At 41.4% G+C, this 15961-nt stretch overlaps 1 protein-coding gene and 1 long non-coding RNA gene across 3 annotated transcripts in view; one reads left to right on the top strand and one right to left on the bottom strand.

Annotated features, from left to right (window-relative positions):
- The window catches only part of IKBIP (IKBKB interacting protein), a 427064-nt gene that overhangs the window by 44610 nt on the left and 366493 nt on the right, over nucleotides 1–15961 (top strand). The gene's annotated exons all lie outside the window — the stretch shown is intronic.
- LOC310687627 lies at nucleotides 4834–10887 on the bottom strand. Its single transcript, XR_014516495.1, has 3 exons — nucleotides 8759–10887; nucleotides 5643–7413; nucleotides 4834–5576 (listed from the first exon to the last, which is right to left on the bottom strand). It is a non-coding gene; the product is annotated as an uncharacterized lncRNA (long non-coding RNA).

Genomic DNA, 15961 nt, shown 5'->3' on the forward strand with positions numbered 1-15961 from the left:
TGCCAACCCATGTTCTAGCCAAAGGCCATGACAAACTTGTAGCAATAGTATTAATAAAATAATACCGAGCATCCATAATGTAAACCAATATCCAGGATGTATGAGAGAGAAGATACCAGAAACACCAAGCTAAAATTTCGCTTGATTCCAAGAATATCAAACAAATGGTTACATTAAGCGTACAATTCTATGCACACATATGGGAGTAAGCCACACTAAAATTGAGACTAACATCTGAGCAAACATTCCTAAAACTGGGTTTATAGAACTGTATTAAGTATTTCAACTGTTAGGGGGGAGGAACTGCTGAATGTGTGCCTAAAAATGCGAAGTATGTTGAAAGAAGAAGCCAAAAGTATTTGTGCAATACTGTGCCAGAATTTCTAAACTTGTAGGAATGTGAGAAGGGGAGATCAAAACAGTTCTTTAAGATGAAGGCACAATTGACTTTTTGGTAATCTGAGGTTTGGAAGTTATCAATGTTTCTTTTATTGCAATCTAAACAGAATTTTAATTTCTTATTCCCTAAGTTTTATGTTTAAGAATGAAAATTTCAATCACTTCTTGCATTGTAATTCCCTTCAGGCAGCCATGGCCAATGGTCAAGGATGATGTGAGAATTGTAGTCCAAAACATCTGGAGGGCATTAAGCTGGGAGAGGCTGACCTACATAAACATTAAACAAGATACAAATTATCATTTCTAAGCATCAAACTTAGGCGATATAAAATTAATATTTTGTTTACAATTTCATTAAAATAAATATTGATAACTTCTGAATCTCAGCTTATCAAAAAGTACCTTCACATTAAGGAATGTGTTTTGATCTACATCATTCACCATTAAGTATTTTCAGGATTAGCTCAAAACATTTTTTGTCATTATTATATACCACTTGATTGTAAAAAGAGAAAAGAAAAAACCCAACAACTGCAAAGCAGCTTACAAAGAGTAAAATAAGAAAATTACCAGTAAAAACAGTCAAAAACAACAATTTTAAACATTTAAGTAATAACTAATCAATAAAACATTCAAATAACACTGTTAAACTTTTTTCTATACCCTCTTCTATCTACTTGGTGCAACCTCAATATAATTCTATATCTAAATGCAATATTATACACCAGGAGTCACTAACCTGTGTCCCTCCAGATATTGAACTAGAACTCCCAATAGCTTCAGTCAGCATGGCCAATGGTCAGAGATGATGGGGTTTGCAGTGCCCACTTTCCTGAGCAGAAGCCCCACTGAACATAGTGAGATGTACTTTTGACAAAAAATGCATAGGATTATACTGTAAATTATTTAATCTGTAATAAGGACCCACAAAGCCATTCACATAAAATAGCAAAAATCACAATGTAACAAAAAAAGCCTCGTGAAATAAGAATGTTTTCAGTGCCCACTGATACTTTCACCTCCTTTGGGAAGAAATTCCATAACCAGGCAAAAAGGTAAAGGTAAAGGACCCCTGAAAGATTAAGTGCAGTCAAAGGCGACTATGGAGTTGCAACGCTCATATTGCTTTCAGGCCGAGGGAGCTGGCGTTCGTCCACAAACAAGACAACTTTCCTGGTCATGTGGCCAGCATGAAACACAGTTTACCTTCCTGCCACAGCGGTACCTATTTATCTACTTGCACTGGTGTGCTTTCGAACTGCTAGGTTGGCAGGAGCTGGGACCGTGAACTCACCCAGTTGTGGGGAATTCAAACCGTCAACCTTCAGATCAGCAAGCCCAAGAGGCTCAGTGGTTTAGATCATAGCGCCACCTGCATCCCTGATACTTTCACCTCCTTTGGGAAGAAATTCCACAACCAGGTACTGCCCAGAAAAGACCCCATTTCACATTTCCAACAACCAGACCTCTTCTGGAGGTGAGACAACAGGGCCTCTTGTAATATTTCTTGTGTTACACTAGGACTTCCTGTGTTACAGGGCCTTCTGTAAGACATCCTGTGTTACTAGTTCCTGTGCAACTCCTGTAACTAGAAGACTTCCTGTTTTAAATAATTTAGAAAAGAATAAACATGGTTTGTACATTTATGATTGACTTAGTAGACAAACAAGCTTAGTTATGGGACATCTTGCACAAGCAGACCATTGTGCAACATAGAGTACACTAATTGCTATGTAGAACATCACAAACCACAATACAGTAATTGCAGAATATTATCTTCACAGGAGTCAAGGGTGATGGGTGTAAACACCAGGCTGTCATTTCACATACACTTTCTCTCTCACACAAAAGTGAATAAGGTATCAACTGCAAACTATACTGTGATATGCAATGGAAAACAATCTTACATGGGAGAGTAGAAGATACCCTGCTTTTCAGCATCATAAAACCTAACACTGGAGAAAGACTTAAGAAGAGTTACATTACTCTGACTTCTGAGACTGAGTACCGCTTCTCATATGTATATATTTACACATGCATGCATGCATAGGTGCATAGGACAAGGATTATAGGACAGGTTGCCATTTCTGGTGTATATGATGGCTGAACGGTGGTGAGGTCTGGGTAGACCTGGTTTCTGAGAAACTTATTTTTGGTCTACCCCTTCATTGGTTCTCAATGAGTAGATTTGCTGTCTGTACAAGTAGACTGGTCCAGATAACATGTTTTATATATAGACTTGTTTTTAATTGTTTTATACATGGAACTGTTTGGCACTTTCCTTGTTTTATGGTTGTAACTGTTTTATTTGTTTTATAATTGTGTATTTTATTATTGTAACTCATCCAGGGATGGGGTAAGAAATCTAATAAAATAAGCAAACAAATACCCTTTTACTCACTGATGGAATCTTCATCCTCCTCCAACCCTTAATTGCACTACTGCTATATAATCAACTTTACAACCCTGCCAAACACTGTATTTCCCTAAAAAACAAAAACCATCAATGTGCAAGGATAATAAAACTGGAATACATACACTACTCTAATCCTCTCTCCCTAGCGAAATGGGTTTAACAATGCTGGTTTACTTTGAAGGAGCATAATCCATGGTCTCAGCCACAGCCCAATCCCTTGCAGGATGGGCATAATGTATGGATTTAACATGCATTGGCAATGGCAGAAGAAAATGTTTACAAACATCAGGGAGGGAGGAAATCACATTTCCACCTTTAAGATCTCAGAAAGCTCATGAACTCCTGTCTTTGTTGTTACCATTTATTTTTGGGTTTACATGCCTCTCTCAAATCACAGGTACACTAATATCTGAGCTATCTGAATTGTTTTCTGTGGGACAGCAGTCCACCAGGAAAGACTAGCAGAAAAGGCTTGAAAACAAGTAAAAAGCTTCCATCTCTTTGAGTCTATAAACAGCAGGTGTTTCAGTCTAGCCTTCTCTTTGTCTAATTGCCCATGTTTGTTTTCCATTGTATCAAATCATTGCTATGATTTCATTCATTAGCTAAAAGCGCTGAAAGGCACCATCAGGCTAGGTTCTCAGAAAACAAGTGAGGTCTGCACTTTCTGCCTCATATGTATCTCAGGTCCTAGGAACTTAATCTTAAAATGGTAACGCTTGGAATCTGGAGATTTCCATCTGGGTGATGGGAAGTGCTCCTTCTTACCCTGCCTGCAGACCCCCATGACTTGAACTTAACAACGGGCTGATAGATGTTTGTGTTGGTTGTGAAGACATAGTTGATTTTCACGTCACATTCCTTTGAAGCACCACCTGAAAATGTGGGAGTCAGCTGAGGAGGAAGATTAGTCCAGGCCCTGAAGAGATTTCCCATGTTTTATTTTTTTCATCAGACAAAAAGAGAGAGAGAAATGCTAATGCATTTTGCCAATTTACCTGAAATTATTACATATTTTAGAAAATTAAAAATGTAAAAAGCTTGCTATACTGGCAATTTTCTAAGTGTTCTCTTTAAAATGTTGGTTATGAGTGAAGTACATCCCTCACGCCTGTGCACAAGCAAAATGAACAATGTGGTAGAGAAACATCATGGTGGGTTCAATGTCTTTTTCAGAGTGCTTGCATGTGCTGTGTCAGCCATTCATTAATTGCTAGTCATCTCTCTTCTTTGCTAATGCTCCCACAAACCTTTTAATTAGAAAAGGATAATTAGGGTCTTTGCTGCCAGTGAAAGATCATCTGGTGCTTACCCAAGTTTGGTGCATAAAAGCTTGTGTCTGTGTACAAAAAAGAAAAGGCACAATCACTTTATTAGTGAGCCTTCAGACAAATTCTGTTTAAAAATGTATTCAGTGTTAAACAAGGGACACAGTTATAGAAGCTTTATTTCAGAAGAGAGCCCCCCACAAAAATGTCATATTAGAGTGCTGTTGAGCTCATGTCCTACTTGTAAGCTTCCCATGGGCATCTGGTTAGCCATTGTGAGAACAGAATGCTGGACTAGGGAGGCCTTTAGTCTGATTTAACAGGACTTTTCTTACAATTTAATAGCATATAAGTGGAACTTATACAAGTCCAAATAACCTCCCATAAACACTCCTTGATTTTTGTTATGGGTCTAGTCCAGCTTTGCAAAAGGAACACAAATGCATGCCTGTTTTTACTAAATACTGCCTTGTACATTCCTGCTTTGAAATGGATTGTCAGTACAGTATTCTACTTAAAGAGAATACAGATCATGAACCAGATCAGAAGAGTAATTTCAAGAGGTGGAGGGGGCCATGGTGGGTGGGGGTGGGGTATGATCTGTATAAAATGTAACTTGAAAAAAGAGACATTGCACATACTTTTGTAAACCAAGAAATCTTTAATAAAAAATACATTTTAAAAAAGAAGAGTACAGTGGTATCTCGGGTTAAGAGTACAGTGGTACCTTCGTTCCATTCTTAACCTGAAACTGTTCTTAACCTGAAGCACCACTTTAGCTAATGGGGCCTCCCACTGCTGCCGCGCTGCCGGAGCACGATTTCTGTTCTCATCCTGAAGCAAAGTTCTTAACCCAAGGTACTATTTCTCGGTTAGTGGAGTCTGTAACCTGAAACGTATGTAACCCAAGGTACCACTGTAATTTCAATTTCCACAGATCTTAGTGTTTTGCTTCAGCTTTCCAAATGTTTTTTAACATCAGATTAGGTTCATTTTCTGTTCAGATAAAAAAATGTAATAGTGCTTTCTAAGGCTGACACCAGGCCTGGCATGCAGCACACTTGGGCATGTGTCAAAGCCTAATGGCCCCATCAGAGCTCACTGCCATGATTATTGTTGCTGGGTGGCAGCAGCAACCACCCCTGCAGCTCCTGTTGCAGGAGCCTCCTAAAATCTGGAATCATTCTCTGCATGAGCAGAAACCCTATGGAGTGAGGATAACTTTCAAATCCTGAAGACAAAACCTACATACATACCTTATTAATCACTTTTTATTAAGCATCTCAAAGCAATTCACTGCACAATAAGAATATATAGAGAACAATTGCCTATATATAAAACATGAAAACATGTAAAACAATGTCAAATGCAATAGACACCAACTAGGATCTCCACTTGTTGAAGGAGGAAAGTCTTAAAACAGAAAGACAATAGAGACGGCACCAGTCTGATATGTAATGGGAGGGAGTTACAAATAGGTGCTCCCTACGACCCTATACAACCCTAGAGTCTGTCAAGACTGGCCCGTACAGGCAGGGGTACCTTTACCTTTACCTTACGACCCTATATATTGTGTGAAACAGATGTCTTTATAAGATTGTATATGCAGGAGTGTAGTGATTAGCTGAGAATATAAGGAATAAGATGATCTCTTGGGTATCCTGGTTTGAAGTTGTATAAGGCTTTGTAAACCAGTACCAGCACCTTGAACTTAGCCCAATAGCTACTTGGCAGCCAGGGCAATTTTTTCAACAGCAGAGTAACGTGATGGCAATATTTTGAGCTGCCGAGCTGACACATTTGGCACTAGCTGCAGTTTCTGGGTCAACCTCAAGGGCAGCCCCACTTTGATTGTGTTGGAGTATCCAGTCTAGGGGTTACCAGTGCACGGACAACTGTTGTCAGGCTATTCCAGCCCAGAAATGGCTGTAGCTTCCTTTCAGACAGAGCTGTTAAAAGGCACTCCTAGCCACTAAGGTTGCCTGGGCCTGTAGTGACAGTGGTAGATCCAGGAGCACAATCAGACTATGAGCCTATTTCTTCAAGAGGAGTATGACGCTTTTCAAAGCAAGCAATCTGTATATGTTTAGGTTCTATGCAGACATTGCACTGAGCATAGAGTACATAGATTCTACCTCTATATGGGTTCAGTCAACTGGATATGTTGTGAAAGCATGGATTATACATTATCTATAATCGATACCTTTTTCTTGACAGAAGTTGTTGGTATTTTATAAAATGATTGTTAGGAAAAACCCAGCAGGTGCAGTTTTTCCCCAGCATGACAATGCGGTGATTGGATAGCTTACACCCTTCAGTTTCATAGGCACTGTTGGATAGTCTCTCAGTGTGCGAAAATAATTTGTTCCCTAAACAGAGAACAGAGAAGCAGCAGCAGAAGGCTGAGACTGTTTTGTCTATGCAAGGACATTTTCTGTGGGAACTGTAACTATGAGCATGAGCAGTTTGCAGGGCCGGGTTTACCGGTAGGTTTGATGAGGCCATAAGCTACTGAAGGTAATGGGACCCTTTATATGTCCAGATGTGCTTTGTCAACAACCAATTGTCGCTGTTTTTTGTGTTGATTATTGTTGGACTCTAAACATGCCTTGACCATGGCAGTGGTGAATGTCTGTATATATTTGCTACCAATATGTTTTTATGTCTGCCAAGTAAACCTTTACACTTGACTGAATCTTTATGATGTCTATGAGTGTTTATTGCCTACTGTGTGTACCTTCAATCCCAAAGACACTTCCAAGGAAGGAGCTGCGTTGAGATGGAACTCTGCTGAGTGTGGATACTAGAACACATGTGCAGTGAAAGTGAGGCTGGATCCAGTCCTTTCTAATTCATCCATCAGAGGTTGATGGATTGATCTAACAGGCACAGAAGGAGGGATCGGATAAATTGGTGGAAAGTGTACAAAAATTGTTTTTGTGCAAATAGTCATTTTGCCTCATAAAGATTCCATCGAACTCAAGAGCCTATGAAGCATCTTTTGCCTAATGGATAACAGTAGATGTTAAAAATAACACCTCATCAGTCTTCTTAGGCCTAACTGCCTTTACATGCAAATGTGTGTAACAGATTTGCCATAGAAGCCAGTCAATTTAAAGAAGGACAGCTTTGGATAGAGGGAATATGACAGGAAGCAATGGGGCTACTCAACCTTTCCTTTGCCCATCATTTTTCTGTTCTCAATTGCACACACATTTCAGCACTTTCTGATAAAGAATTCAAGTTCCTGTTGATGTTACATTTTGAAATATTATTGTTGCATGCCGTCCCAATCTCTGAGTGGTGTCAGATTCCAGAGGTTCCAGGTGGCTATCCAGGGAGTGGAGAAATAAATCAGAAGCAGCCCCTCAGCTCCAGCCAGCTCATCTTTCTCGGAGGGTTGTCTTCCTCCTTGCCTTCAGCTACTGGTTGAATCTCTTCACAGTCCCAGCCCATCAGCTGCCCATCCACACTCTGGATCTCTTCAGCCACCCCTTTAATCTGGCTGCCTTGCAGCCAGGCTTCGGGGTCATTTTCAACCCCCTGTAGCATATGGTCAGGCAGGGCCCTCACCTTGCATGGAGTTACACTTTTCTCCCCTAGGAGGGTTCTCACATACTCTTCTTGCAACTGCTTAATTTTGACAAACCACTGGCTCTGCTGCTGGATCATTTGCCCACACCGCTCAATCTGTTGCTGGAGTTTCTGCTGGAGCATCAACCTGAAGGAGTGTTGCTGTTCATCCTCCATCTTGACCCACGCACACATCACTCACAGGTCCTCCTCCAGGAAACACAAATCCCACTTCTTACACCAGTGTTGCATGCCACCCCAGTCTCTGAGTGGTACGAGATTGCAGAGGTTCCAGGCATTTACTCAGGGTTCAGTTTCCTTGGAATGAGGGACAGCACAGTGGAGACTGCGGTGTCTTTATGATATATGGTTTGTTTACACATATATACAACCTGAGCCTATGATGGACAGCTCACAGCATCAACAGCCCAAGAGGGTCTTGCTTCTCCCATAGCTGCAGTCTTGGATTCAAACAGAAATCAAACATGTCTTTCCCTCACAGGCTTCAGCCTGCCACTTGTGTCCAGCTTCTACATCACATATACAACTAAACTCTGGCCTTTGTCTTTGAACAATCAGCAAATTTAGGGAGGGCAGCCCACTCATTTGTTTTCTGTCTCAGAACCACTTCCTTTGTTATCTTAATGGCCCACACTTAGGGGGACATTACCTCACCAGGAATTAGAAGGGACTGAGGCATACAGCCTACTCTTGTCCCCAACTCATAACACTTTGTTTGTTTTTCTGTGCATAAATTAATATCTGAAGTAGTCACATAAAGGATTGCAGAAGTTACTTCAATAGTTAGCAAAAAAAAATGCAAGGTGTGATTTTTTTAGTTACAGAAGGGGATGCTGCATGCACCCTTACTTCTGAAGTTAAATCCTTATAGGGTTAGTTACAGGGCTGGCCCACCCATGAGGCAAAATGCAAGTGTCACCTGTTGTCCATTCACATATGCACAAAGAGCAGCAGCTACAAGAGCCAGGGCAAGTTCACTGCTGGGCTTAATGGGCCAACACACTTTGCAAATGGATTTACATGTTAGTGGGGGTGTATGCATGAATGCTTATACAGGCACATGGCTACAATCACCACTTACGTAAATAATAGCAGCATCTAGCACAAGAAGCACTTTCTGTATTACGGGTGTTTGGCAGTTACAAGGAAATACTTAAAAATAAAAAAGCCTTTGACCCCGACGTGATTCGAACACGCAGCCTTCTGATCTGGAGTCAGACGCGCTACCGTTGCGCCACGAGGTCCTGGTGGTTTGTGGCAGGCAGGGCTGCAGAACTCGCTGAGCGCGACAGCTGAAAGATACCCAATTCAAAAATACACGGCGGTTGGGAAAGTTAAGCGGGGGTGGGGAGCGCGGGAAATGTAAGAGTCTGGCGGATGAAAAAGAGATATTTTAATCTAAAGCTAATAATTGCACTTGAGTCTCTGCTAAGCGACTGCGGGTTCCCCAGGCGGGAAAAGCTCCAGTCTGCTGAGGGTGTGAGGGAGCGTGAGAGTTATAGGGCAGGGACGAAGCCAGCATTTTTGTGGAGGTGGGGCAGGCCTTTTGTGTGTGGGGGGGGGGGGAAGAGAACACCTCAGTTTGTTATGCATTGAATTTCACTGATGGGGGGGCAGCTGCCCCTCCCTGGCCCCCCCTTGCCTACGTCCATGGGGCCGCTGCCCCCCATCAAGTAAATAAATAACCCCTCCCCACAGAATGCCTACCCCACCCGAAATAAATCCCGGTTGTGGGGCTGCCCCTGACAGGAGTCCATTCCAATATCCCCTCACTACAACTTACCGGTACTTTCCCGCCTTGTTCTTTTGCCTCCTTCCTCCCCTCCGCCGTCATCTCCCACCCCGATACTCCCTCATAGCCAAGCCTTTCTCCCCTCCAGTATCCACGTTTATCAAGGCCAACTAAAATGTCACAAATCATGTACAGTATAGAAGAAAGCTTTCGAGTTTTCTCTGACTCTGCTCTTATGGGCCGAGGACGCGGCTCCCTTTTCTTGCCCGGATCTCTTATCTCACCGCGGCGATACAGTGGACGTCACAATAGAACGCCAACTACATGAGGTCTAAAGAAGTCACTTTTCCAAGCAGCTCCTCGTTAGTATAGTGGTAAGTATCCCCGCCTGTCACGCGGGAGACCGGGGTTCGATTCCCCGACGGGGAGAGGCACCAATGTTTTATTTTATTTTTTTACCCCTTGATGTTAGTTTGCTTTCACACAATTTAACAAATAATATAATGCTAAAGAGCTGGACTAGATGTCTTTAAAAAAGAAAAGAAAAGAAAAGAAGAATCCAATTAAAAAGGCGGGAGAAGTCAATGCCATATCCCAAAGAGGAAACTGAATTGTGGTCTCTGACTTGACAGGCAGAGATATAAACCGCTATTATGCTGTTTTACTGTTCATTTTCTGAACATTTTGAGCCACTTGGTATAAAGTTTGTGGGGAAGTAGCATAGAATTGATTCTAATGAACGTTTATGAGAAAACCCAACAATCAAGGGTGTTTTATCACTCAAGGGTCGGGTCTCCTGGCATTGATGCTCCTTAGTAAGAAAGAATAACAATGCGAAGCATCAAAGTTAAATGCTCCCTCATTAGTTCTTTTACTTCCCCACCAGGAATAAGTTTCCAAGACTTTTTGAAGATTTACTTCCTAGAAACCCCAAATAACTGGAGGCTGTAACACGAGACCTGGATTGCCGGGTGGAGCTTGCCTTCTTAATATTTCATAACAAAAAAAGCAACTATTTATTCCTCAGGAACAACATCTACATCCCTGGTTATTGTAAGAGACAAACCAGCAATTGCAGCAAACACTCTTAAAATATTACCCTGCTTCTCGCCAATTTCTATTCATTCTATCTGCTAACACTACATCAATCAACAGGTCTGTTTTGCTATTTCTATTTAAAAGTAACATTGACCCAAAAAAGTGCTTATATTATTTATAGAAGCCGGCATGGGTAAGAAAGCAAAACTTCAACCCTAATCCCGGTGAGTAAACCTTATTTAGTTCCGTGGGGCTTATTTCTGAGTCAACATGGTTAGGATTCACTGTGTCTGCTTAAACCTATCCCAAGCTGTTGTACAGAAACCCTAAATGTAACATTTCTGTCTACACATCTGTGCTTTTTAACCTCGCTGCTCTGTGCACAACCAGTTTAAGTCGCTCAAAGGCAACTTAAACATATATAATTGTAGTTACAGATAGGTAACCGTGTTGGTCTGCCATAGTCAAAATAAAAAAAAATTCCTTCCAGTAGCACCTTAAAGACCAACTAAGTTAGTTCTTGGTATGAGCTTTCGTGTGCATGCACATGTGTGTATCTGAAGAAGTGTGCATGCACACGAAAGCTCATACCAAGAACTAACTTAGTTGGTCTTTAAGGTGCTACTGGAAGGAATTTTTTTTATTTTGATATATAATTGTGATGACACATTGCAAAGAATGATCCAAGCTAACGCTGCAGTAATAGCACCTGCTCCAGGGAGAGAACAGTTTGAGTTTCAACATTGTTGTTGTGGTCAAAAGGGCTTGAGACCTAAATACTTTATTATTATCAGGGCCGGATTTACGTTTGAAGAGGCCCTAAGCTACTGAAGGTAACGAGGCCTTTTATATGTCCAGCTGTCCTTTGTCAACAACAAATTGTCACTGAATATATGCTGTATGGTAATTTATGGACTTAATAGGTATCGAAAGCCATTTGCCACTGTTGCTGTATGTAGGTTTTATTTTATTTGTTTTTTTATCTTATATTTTGGAAATGTACAACCAGGTTTTTCCCCTTTAAATTTTTTTGGGGGCCCCAAGAGAGTAGGGCCCTAAGCAATAGCTTGTTTAGCTTATACGCAAACACGACACCAATTATTATTATTTAAAAAAACAATCAAGACCTCATATTTCTGGAAGTTTCAAAATAACACTCCAAACTAGCACAGACTGTTGAGGCAAGAAAGATAGACACGTCATGTGGAGTGCAAAGGATTAAGATGGTACAGAACTGCTAGGCACGTCTCCGCTCAGATTATTTTTCATCGTGGAAATTAGAGAAGCAAGCCGAGTCAGCATCGGTCAAACACCTGCTGCTGGCCTGCCGAAAAAGGAGAGTAGAAAAGGAGAGTGGAGGCCCACTCCCGCAGAAAATCAGCTATCTAGTGACTGAGTGGTGCGTCTGCTTCTTATGTTTATGCCCTGCACAATAGGCCACAGTAGGGCTGCACAATAATCAGATAGGGGTTCTGGGCAGGCAGGAAGAGGCTCAGTCATTCTTGCAGTGTATGTTTTTATTGGAAAACCCACAAGTACTGTGCATTTGCAGCAGTCTTCGCTCCCTCTAGTGGTACTCGGAGATTCCTTCAGAGCTAAACAACAGCAGCGAAAATGGACCGTTCTAAAGGGACATTTTTGGCACAGCTGGTGCCACCACAATAAACCTTAAAGCAACGCAGCCCTTGTGTAACTGGAACTTGTTTCTGTTGTGTAGACTTGTAGAGTTGGATGGGATCCCAAGAGTCATCTAGTCCAACCCCCTTGCAATGCAGGAATCTTGCCCACAGCCATCCCTGGGTGGGCTTGAACCACCAACTTTGTGATTAACTGCCAGATGCACCGACTTATTGCATACCCTACAACATTTATCCAATGAAAATAGGGACGTCCTATCTATAATAATTATAATAATGTTATTATTCATACGCCATCCATTAAACTTTTTAAAAAATCCCTTTACAGGGCTGCCTGCAGATGCCTTCTAAAGGTTGTATAGTTACTGATCTCCTTGCTTGGGGGGTTGCATATCTCCATACCCTCCAACATTTCTTTGATGGAAATAGGGACATCCTAAGGAAAAGTGGGACATTCTAGGATCAAATCAGAAACCAAAATGGCTTCTGTAAATCTGGGACTGTCTCTGGAAAATAGGGACACTTGCAGGGTCTGTTATTGCACCACCTGTGTTTGCTCGTTGAAGCTCCTCCTATTAGCAGTGGCAGCAAGCAGGGGTGCCAACCTGAATAAAATATTGTGGGGACCTAGCTAAACCCCACTCCACATAATCTATCACATGACACAGTGCACACACAACATTTGAATGCCCATCAACTTGGGGGGGGCTGGCCCCCTCAAATATTTTACTGTGGGGGCCGAAGCTCCCACGGCCCCTAGGACATATTGTAGCCCAACTTGAAATATAAAAATATTTGCTAGCACCAAGAAGCTTTGCTATTATTTTATGCTTTGCAGTCTGTAACTAAGCTACCATATTAACTTCTTGTGGTTATGAGAAAACTTATTAATAACAGACTGGCCTTAGGCAAGACAATACAGGGTAATCTCTATTTTTCAAGGGGTGTTTCAAAAGGACATGGAGCTCTAGCTTGTCACATTCATTGTTTTGTTGTTTCTTTAAAACATCAGTATTTTTTTACAACACAATAGGTGCCTAGAAAGAGGATTTAGAGATTCACTATAATAAAACACTGTCTGAATCTTGTGATGGCTTTAGAAATTTCCAAACATCTAACTGTGTAATAAATTGTGGTTGGCAAAGCTATCCCCCCCCCAATAGTGTAGGGGTAGTTTTAAAACATCTGACGTCTGAGGGGATTTTTTGGATAGGAGGTTATCAGGGATGACTGATAAGCTGTATTGTTCAGTAGACAGTTGAAAGCAAACCCAAATGTTCCTCTGCATAATGTGTGAAATAGCTCTTAGGTGCCTCTGATCGGACTTACATTTAATAAGATTTCCTTCATTACTTGGCAAACACAGAAATGGAAAATGCTTTCATACGCACGTTGAAAGATTAAATTCAGCATGAAAATAAATATTATTTGAGAATTAGTTATTATTAAATTCGTGTTTGTATGGATTAATTAAAGCGCTTTTCACAATATCTAAGACGTGTGTGTTTGAAAAGAAGAAATACCACACACACAATAGGAATTTTACAGGTTCATCAAACTCCTATTGCCTTTTCCCTCGGCACCTTGAAGGAGTCCTAAGCATGTCAGTCACAGAGAAGGGACTTGGCTCTCAGCCCGGCAAGTTTTTGTTCTGCCTCCAGCAGGTTTCTCTGACAGACGTGATAGGGGAGGAAAGTGTTCCAAATGCTCAAGTGCACTGCTGGGGGATTCTGAGATAGAAATACATTTTAATGAATCTTTCTTTCTTAGCCAACTTTGAAAATGGCTGAACTAAACAGTCTCTCCCACTCTTTCCCCAATCAACCTGATCGAATAAAGGTGCTAATATATTTAACTCCAGAAGGGGGAGCCAGCACCACAGCTATGCGTTCTCTTCCATACAAAATGTCTACCTGCTGTTCTTCAAAAAGGTTAGGTGAAGTAAACATCATCACAATTGCTGGGCTCATACTATATCTGGGATTGCTGCTTGCTGGCTGTGTCATTATCTCTTGAAATAGACACTGTGGTTGATGGTCCAGATGACCTGTTTTTAAATGGGAACAACAGGTTTGTGCAACATCCAAAGTGAGAGCAATGCTATATGGCCAGCCCCCAGTTCTGCATCTCTCTTTCTCTTCCAGGGAGAGTGTATTTTCAGCAAGATGAGGTGAATAGCATCACATTCTTCCTTCCATAAGGGAACCTCTTTAGCAATTGGCATTGTCACACCATTGCCTGCTTGCCAACTCTCTTTTCAACACCTGGCAGCTTTTCTTGGGAGCAAAGGAAGCAGCTGTGCTTCTAATATTATTTGGGGAATTAATGCATGTGGAAGAAGCCAAAAAGATTGGGCTGGAGATGCACTTTACCTCTAAAGCTCTTTTGAGGGAAGAATGGCAAAGGGACTGATAAGCAAATCAAATCCCTGAAGTTTTTGATGTTTTAATTGTATTCTTAGTTCTAACTCTTTGATGATAATAATAATATAAAAACCTATGCAAATTAATTACCTGCATTGCTTGCTTTATAGTCTGTCCACCTGTTCAGAGAAACACTTAGTGCAGCTCAGGAAGCTGTTCTGGCTGCTTTCACTTTTTAATAGAAGAAATATATTCTGTTCCAGTATGTTTTGGTCCTCTTTGCCTTTCTCTATGTCGTTCTCCATCAATCAACATGATTCAACTGAAGATGTCAACAAGAAGAAAAGTAGTGATGACTGGAAGTAAATAAAGTCTGGGACATGTCTGGGGGGGAAAAAAGTAATAATCAAATGACTTAGCCTGGTTTTATCAATAGCAAGTGTTTCTGAATTATATGTCAGGTTCCCAAGATCTTGGGCACTTTCTGGTGTCCTTTTTATGGCAGATTCACGATGGTCTGAGCACAAGATGCTGTTGGGTCAGTCATATGGCACCCACCTTTCAATATTGCTTGTACCTGCAAAAGTTTCAAGGCGGTTTCATTCAGTGCATATTCTGCAACTTCTGCTGAAACCCCATAACTTTTTATACTACAAATGTTCTGGTTTCTTTTTTCTTGCTTCCATTGTATCACCGCCCCCTCCAATACAGCAATAATGTGGTAACATTGGGGAAGCATCGAAGCACAAACTAAAGCAGAATTAAAGAACCCCTAATCCACTATTATTGTGTCAAGAGCACGTTGCAGAAGGCACCTAACACAAAGCAGCAGAGTGGAGGGGGCCTTTGACACTCAACTTTTCATGCTGATTTTGATTTAGTCTGTTGAGTAAGAGGGCTTGTATACCCAATACTCAAGCAGAAACAGTGCTTCTAGACGTTCACTGTTTCCGAGTGACAAATTCAGGATGCACAATTAGACTCGATTTGGCGGTCTTGCACAAAAGGTCTTTTCCCTGTTTTAGGATTATTGCATTCTGCGGCACTCAACTTGCGCTAGTACACTTTCGTTACGCTGAAGGCTTCAAGGAGCTTTATAGGAAGCCAGCAGAATTCCCACCAAGCTGTAATATTTCCCGAAGCTTTTGAAAGAACTGATGCCAGCTTCAACAGCAAAAAAGGGTGCCAAGCTTTGCATTGCACCCCGGCAACAGCTATCCAGCACAATGCTTCTGCTCAGAAATCTGCCTAGCAACCAGCTAGAGATGGAGGTGCTCCATCTACAGAGCAAGAAGGGGAATTGCACCTGACAAAGAGAATACAGTATACGCAGCTTTCCTGCTAGTTGTCAGGTTGAATCATTTGTTGCTGTTTGTATCTGGGTGTAGAGTTTTCCTGTGTTTTTAAGGAGGGTTCCTAACAAAAAGCTGTGCTCTGAATTTTCTGTATGAGCCAGGGCCAGATTACAGCGATGGAGTAGCTAGCTGGTTATGCATTGCTTACAATTCCCAGCA

Source organism: Podarcis liolepis (genome assembly GCF_965112155.1).
Source record: "Podarcis liolepis genome assembly, chromosome: 10".
Taxonomy (NCBI): domain Eukaryota; kingdom Metazoa; phylum Chordata; class Lepidosauria; order Squamata; family Lacertidae; genus Podarcis; species Podarcis liolepis.